The following is a 6,921-nucleotide window of genomic DNA, read 5'->3' on the forward strand; positions in this document are numbered from 1 at the left end:
TGGCCATGTGTGTAGATGTAGCCAGCACAGGTGAAGCCAGGTATCTGCTCACTGAGGCTACAGTGTCTGTGAGAGCAGCTTCTCCCTGGATGAACAATGACTTAACATCACCCATGAAAGTTTTCTTCCTGAATTTTCTTTGTAACCTCTGCAGGTCAGGTTTCAGTGTGCATGGGGCACCCTCAGCTCACAGTGTACAAAATGAACGAGCAAACCGCTCCCTACAGAAACGGCATTTTCTTAGATTTATCAGTATTCATTCACCAACCACACAGTCCCGTTTGACTCTAGGATGCAAACACACATGCATCGGGGCATGTGAGACAGCTCAGTGGTTAAGAACACTGTTCTTACAGAAGGCCCAGGTTTGAATCCCAGCACACACATGGCAGCTAACAACTGTCTATAACTCCAGTTCCAGGGGATCCAACAGCCTCTTCTGTTTTCCAAGGGTACTGCATACTGCACAACATACCAAGAGAAATGCAGACAGTGGAGGTGAGCTCATGAGGCTCCAAGAGGGAACTAGGAATCTCATCCCAACAGGATTAGAGGCCATCCATGCTTTGGTGAACAATCTGGCTTCATTTTTACTCAGGTCCCAAGAACTTGGGTGAGGCAGAATTCAAAGTTAACAGGCTTATTAGTTTGTTTGGTGGAGGAATTTTCAAGGTGGCATAGCATTCACACTGTGGTATGGGTACTGTGCAGTGTTTACTCAAGAGCAAGCAGAAAGATATGAAAAATAAGTTTTGCAAAGAAAGTGGGCAAGTTGAAAGTGGCAAAGAGGATGAAAACAAAGATCTGTAATTGTTAGAAATTAGTGTCATTAAAGAGAAACTCAAACTCTTCAGTGGGAAAACAGGAAAGCTGCTCTCAAAGCAAGAACTCATCCACTGTAAGCCCCATTTTGTAAAAATGAAAATTCATTTGAAGGAAGGGAGCCTAAGCTGAGAATGCCATTGAAAGAGTTCCTGGCTCAAAAGCAATGGCCTAGAAAAGTATTTCCGGGGTCAGCAAACAAAGGCCACTACAACTGTTCAAAGAGGGACATCTGTATCTTAGTCAGCAGAGCTTGGTAGCAATATCTATGGGGGGGGGTAAGCTTTGGAAGCATGAAAGAGTAAGCGTGAGGGTGTCAAAAAAGCTTCTAACAAAGTTAGAGGTCACAAAGGCTAATCAATATGTGGCAGGGCTATATTCCCTGCAAGGAGGCCCTTAAAAATCCACTGCATGAAGCTGGGAAGGTGAAGCATTAGGTTGCAAAGAAGAGTCAAGGATGTTTGAGAGGCCAGCACCACGGGGTATTTGCCAGAGTTGCAAACCAAGGAAGGCTGTGTGCTCTAGGCAGCAAACCACCTTTCATCTATTGAGATGTTTTGTTTCCTTGAAGTTAGTATGACAAATTACAGATATTGATGTTAAATCCCTGGGACTAATTCTGCATGACATTTTAAAATATATTGCTTAATTTGCTAATTTAAAGGATTTTCCTTCCTTTATTCACAGGGATGTCTATAATTTTGATTTTATCAGTAAAAATGCCGTATTCACAAAATACTAAAGAATATGTAAAATTAAGGCTGGAGGTATGGCTCAGCAGTTAAGAGCACTGACTGTTCTTGCAGGATCCAGGTTCAGTACCCAGCACCCACATGGGGGCTAACCACCATTCACAATTCCAGTCTCAGGGAATCAGACACCCTCTTCTGACCACCTCCAGCACTGCATGACACAGGTGCACTTACATACATATAGGCAATACTTATAGACAAAATACTATGTAAATTTGGCTCAATTCCTCATTTTTTACGATCGTGTGTATATATGGACAAGTATGTGAAAGAAGACAATCGAAAGGAGTCAGTTCTCTCCCTTCCAGCATGTGGGCTCTAGGAACTGCACACAGGTTGTCCGTTTGGCAGTTAAGTACTTTGCTCCACTGAGCCATCTTGCAGCCCAATTTCATTCATTTCATAAAATTTACAAAAGCCTTTCAAATACTTTCATAGATATTAATGTTCTCCATTTTTCTTTTTTGGTCCCCCCCTCCATTTTCTTTTGAACACAGCTTTATCAAAATACAATTCACTTATTCAACTCACCTATTATGGTTGAATAATATTCCATTACATGGACATAGCACATTTTGTTTACCCATTTACCAGATAGGTGTTGGAATATTTCTAAGCTATGAGTAACACTGCAGCAAACATTCATGTACAATGTATGTATGTGCTCGCTTTCAGTTCTCTTGCATTTATACTTAGTTACGACTCTCTGCTTAACATTTTGCAGAACTGTCAGACTTCTTGAGTGACTTTAGAAATTATTTCCTTCTTTCAACTTCTTTTAGGCCTTCTGTTGGCTTTGTCCATTTCTAGTTTCTCAAGACGTAAGCTTAGATCCTTGTTTCAAGTCTTTTACACATATTTTATATCATACTTTAAGCAGTTTCTACAGCTGTATCCCACAGGTTTCAAGTTTCTCTGAATGTTTTCTCATTTCCTATGATTTAAGACACCCGAGATCTTTAGAAGTGTTAATTTCCAGATATAAAGATATAGTAACAAGTGTTTTTGACTGTATTGTGCCCAACATTCGGGGTACTCTTGTGTGTGACAGCCAGAGAGAGAGAGACAGAGAGAGAGGGAGACCGAGAGACAGAGACAGACAAAGACTGACTCTTACTATGCAGCTCAGGTTCGTTAGCTTGGAACTTACTATGCAGACCAGGATGGTCATGAACTCAAAGATCCCTCTGTATCTGCCTCCCGAGTGCTGGGATGCTGGGATTAAAGGTATGCACTACTGGAATGCCTGGCTAGCAGATGTTTTAACAAAACATTTGAGGTATTACTGACATAACAAAAAAACTGTATACACATAACTTGAGTTTGAAGTACAATATCCATGAAGCAATCACATTATAAAATATTCATCAAAATATCCCGTTTCTTCTACCCTCTTTATTATCTTGTGATCAAGAACACATACATGAGATTTACCCTTAGCAAACTTAAAGTATATAGTATGGTATCAACAAGGTAATATTCTGTACAGTTAATCAGTGCCTGGCTCATTCGATGTTACTTTAAGGTACAAATCTAGTATAAGGGAATGAGATTAGGCATATGAAAATATTTTTAAACTATCAGGGCTGGAGAGATGGCTCAGTGGTTAAGAGCACTGACTGCTCTTACAGAGGACCCAGGTTCGATTCCCAGAAACCACATGGTGGCTAACAATCATTTGTAACTCCAGTCCTAGGGAATCCAATGCTCTCCTCTGACCTCCTCAGGCAATGCACGACATGGGTGCACTTACACACATGCAGTCAATACACTCATACACACAAAATAAAATTTTTAAAAAATTTAAATCTATCACTAAGCAAAAGTACATCCATATTTTCCTAAACGCTTATAAGCATCTCAGTGTTTTCCTTAAGTCTTTTAACACTTGGTGGGGAGCAGTTAATGGAGGTCACTCTTAGATATCACCAGATATGCACTATTATGATACTTTTAAATTATACCTACAGAAATGCAGTTTAGAATGGAATAAGCTACAGTCTAGAGAAACAAGTATGTTTGATGGAATCAGAACTAAAATGCATAGCTTTTGATGCGTACACTGAATTTTATGACTTTCCAACCTTATCGGACTTTTAGACCTCATTAATACTTGAGCCAATGTTAATTAATACAAGTCAGTGTAGGGAATGTTTCCTTCCATTAAGTTCTTTATGAAGTTAAAGCAAGCTCAAGAACTAATGTTTGTTCACTTTTGTAAAGGAGACTTTCAGCCAGCAAGGGATGGTTGTATATGCCTGTAATGCCAACACTGGAAAGGTGAAAAGACCATCAGGAGTTCAAATCCAATCTCAGCTATATAATGAGTTGCAGAAAACCAGTCCTACCTCCCCAAGAGTCCTTCACATCTGTTCTACCTCTAATAGAATTTTAACACAGGCAGGAGTGAAGAGAGAACTCACTGGTCAACCAACAGTGTTTGCTGCTCTTCCAGAGGACCCAGGTTGGGTTCCCAGCACTCATGTCAGGAAGCTTGCAATCACCTGCAACTCAAGCCCCAGGGGATCAAACACTCTCTTTAGACACCACTGGTGTAGGTACATAGACACACACACACAGACACATACAAATGAACAAAAATAAGTCTCTACTGGGTGTAGTGATTTATCTAATCCAAGCACTCAGAAGACAGAGAAATGGACAACTTTATGAGTTAAAAGGCCAGCCTGGTCTACATGGAGTTCCAAGCCTGCCAGGGCTATGTAATGAGGCCTTATCTCAAAAATCAAAACAAAACAAAAAAATATTTTACTTACCTTTAGAGGCCATGACCCTCTAACTTGATCATTACTATATCCCCAGAGCTTAACAGACAAGGTGTTTAATAAACTCTTAGAAACCATTTACAAAGTGATACATAGAACTGAGTTTTCTTCAGTATAAAAAGTCTGCAAAAATCTTTTAAAAATGATTTCTGGGGCTTGAGAGGTGGCAGTGATTAAAGAGCATTGGCTACTCTTGCAAAGGAACCAGGTTCAATTCCCAGCACCCACATGGCGGCTAACAACCATCCATAAACTTCAGTTCCACCTCTTCTGACCTCTGCAAGCATTGCACAACACAGGCTGCACAGCCCTGCATGTAAACAATACACTCATACACATAAAAAAATTTTTAAGTAAAAAATGAAATGACTTCTGATATTGACAATACAGTTTCTCAAAGACAGGCTAACTATATTAAGTTCCAGAAGTTTGGTTGAAACAAAAACATTTCAATCAAATATCCTGCTAAAGTTACAGTCATTTAACACTGCTTTAACTTATACTTAGTTCAGAAGTTTTGATTTTTTGAGAACATAAGTAAATATCTAATTCAATGTTCAGAAAATTCCAAAACATTCAATAGTGTCTTTTCAAAGTTAGATTTAAACTTGCATCAAAAATATTGAATGCCCACAATTCTTCAACTGTCAATTCTAGGCTGTATAAGTAGCAAGTACTTCAATTTAATTTTCTGCTTGAAACTATTTCTGAATCAGACTTAGATTATGAGGTTATGTCAGGAGTACACCCTCTCTTTGACTACCCACTTTGGAAGAACATAGATGCTACTTGTTAGGCAGCACTATGGATAAGGAGGGCTAAGAGTCATGTGAGTGAACTGAAGCAGCCCCTTAAGCTGGTCAAGCTGTTATGGCTGATAGCCTGATGGTAAAACTAGGAGGTTGTAAGTCAGAATCAACTGAATAAGCAACACACTGCTTGACTGGGAAGTTTGGGCTATAAAACATCTGTTGTTTTAAGCTTGTTAATGTTGGAGTGATATGGTAACTAGGAAATGCAGAACAGATTTTTTTTTTTTTTTTTTTTTAAAGACAGGGCCTTCCTGTAGTCCCAGCTGGCCTGGAACTCCCTAGGTAGACCAAGCTAGCCTCAATTTCACAGACATCAGCCTCTCTGCCTCTCAAGTGCTAGGATAAAAGGCATGTACCACCACACCTGGCAAGATGATTGTTTCTTAAGTAGAATGAGGAAAATTCTAATTCAGATAATCTTCATTACAAATACTAAGCACTGTAAACTCTGTTAAGTATTAGAGAAAAAAATTTTCTAAACTCACTCAACTACTAAACTCATTCCAAACAAGAGGGTGAGGAACAGGCATGATGGTACACAAGCCTTTAAGTCTTAAGAAGTTTCAGACCAACCAGAGATACATAGTGAAACCTTATCTCAAAAATCAAAAAAAGTGGGAAGGGGGATTAGAATATGTATTATTTATAACCCATACTCCCTGCTAATTAGAACAAAACCTTAAGTGCTGACTGCTTTTAACAGTTACATTCAAATATAGTTAATAAGGCATGTCCATGGATCATTTTTTCCCTTTTACCAGGAGTAAAATATACTGGGCAACGTTGTGAATCACCTTCCAAAAGTCTCAAATTAGGGTGCCCTGATTATACCTGGAAGCCCAGTGCTCAGGAGGCAGACAGACCTCTTGATCTACGATAGCAAGTTCCAGGTCACCAGCACCAGAGCTTCATGGTGAACCCTGTCTCTCTTTTTATTTTTGTAAAAAAAAAAAAAAAGGAAAATGAAAATGAAAATGAAAAAACAGAATGGTGAAATTTCAGCATAACAGTGGGTTTCCTGGCATTTACATAGACATCACAGATCACTACCAGAACATGACATAAGTTTATTTCAGATGTAACAGCAATGTTAAAATTGACAAGTGTAATTCTTAACTGCACCAAGTAAACTTAGCCATTTAAGTATTTTTAGTTATTCCCTCCGAAAACTGAGGGAGTTTTTCTTTTCCACCACTACACACCACTGTTTCCCAATAGTTCTTTTTTTGGAGGACTTTCAATGAATGAGTAAACTGCTTTGGAGATACTCAGAAACTCCTTTCTCCAAATGGAAATTAATCTTGACAAATTATATATTGCATAGATTTCTCTACGGATTTTTCTTTAGAACTTAAAGGCAAATAGCATGCAGAGTAATTTTAACCTATTTACCCCAGGGTAAAAACTATCTGTCCTGAAAAATATGGATATAGCCTGTTATCTTCCAGTTAATAGAATTACGATTTTACTTCAAAGATTATTTTTATTAAAAAAAAAAATTCAACATGGTACATTACTTACTTTAGTCTTTACTGATTCACAGGCAAATGGATGAGAGCCCAGTTCCTACCTCTTCCACAATTTCCCTTATGTAAGTGGATGGAATCATTTAATGCAAGTTTGCTAGAGGACAGTTGACCCTTTACACACACTTAAAATTTAGGTTAAAGCACTGAGTAGTGTGGAAAAAGAAACTATAATGATAGGGAGCCTATATACTCAATTCAAACTTATTGTTTTTTTTTTTTA

The 6,921-nt window shown here is 38.5% G+C and overlaps 1 protein-coding gene across 1 annotated transcript in view; it reads right to left on the reverse strand.

The window, feature by feature from the left end:
* Positions 1 to 6,219: 6,219 nt before the first annotated feature.
* Naa50 (N(alpha)-acetyltransferase 50, NatE catalytic subunit) overlaps positions 6,220 to 6,921 on the reverse strand; it is a gene marked incomplete in the record, with an annotated part of 27,106 nt that continues 26,404 nt past the window's right edge. The window contains 1 exon segment of the mRNA XM_008842848.3: positions 6,220 to 6,913.

This window comes from Nannospalax galili, unplaced genomic scaffold, assembly GCF_000622305.1.
Source record: "Nannospalax galili isolate Female #2095 unplaced genomic scaffold, S.galili_v1.0 scaffold18, whole genome shotgun sequence".
Classification (NCBI taxonomy): Eukaryota; Metazoa; Chordata; class Mammalia; order Rodentia; family Spalacidae; genus Nannospalax; species Nannospalax galili.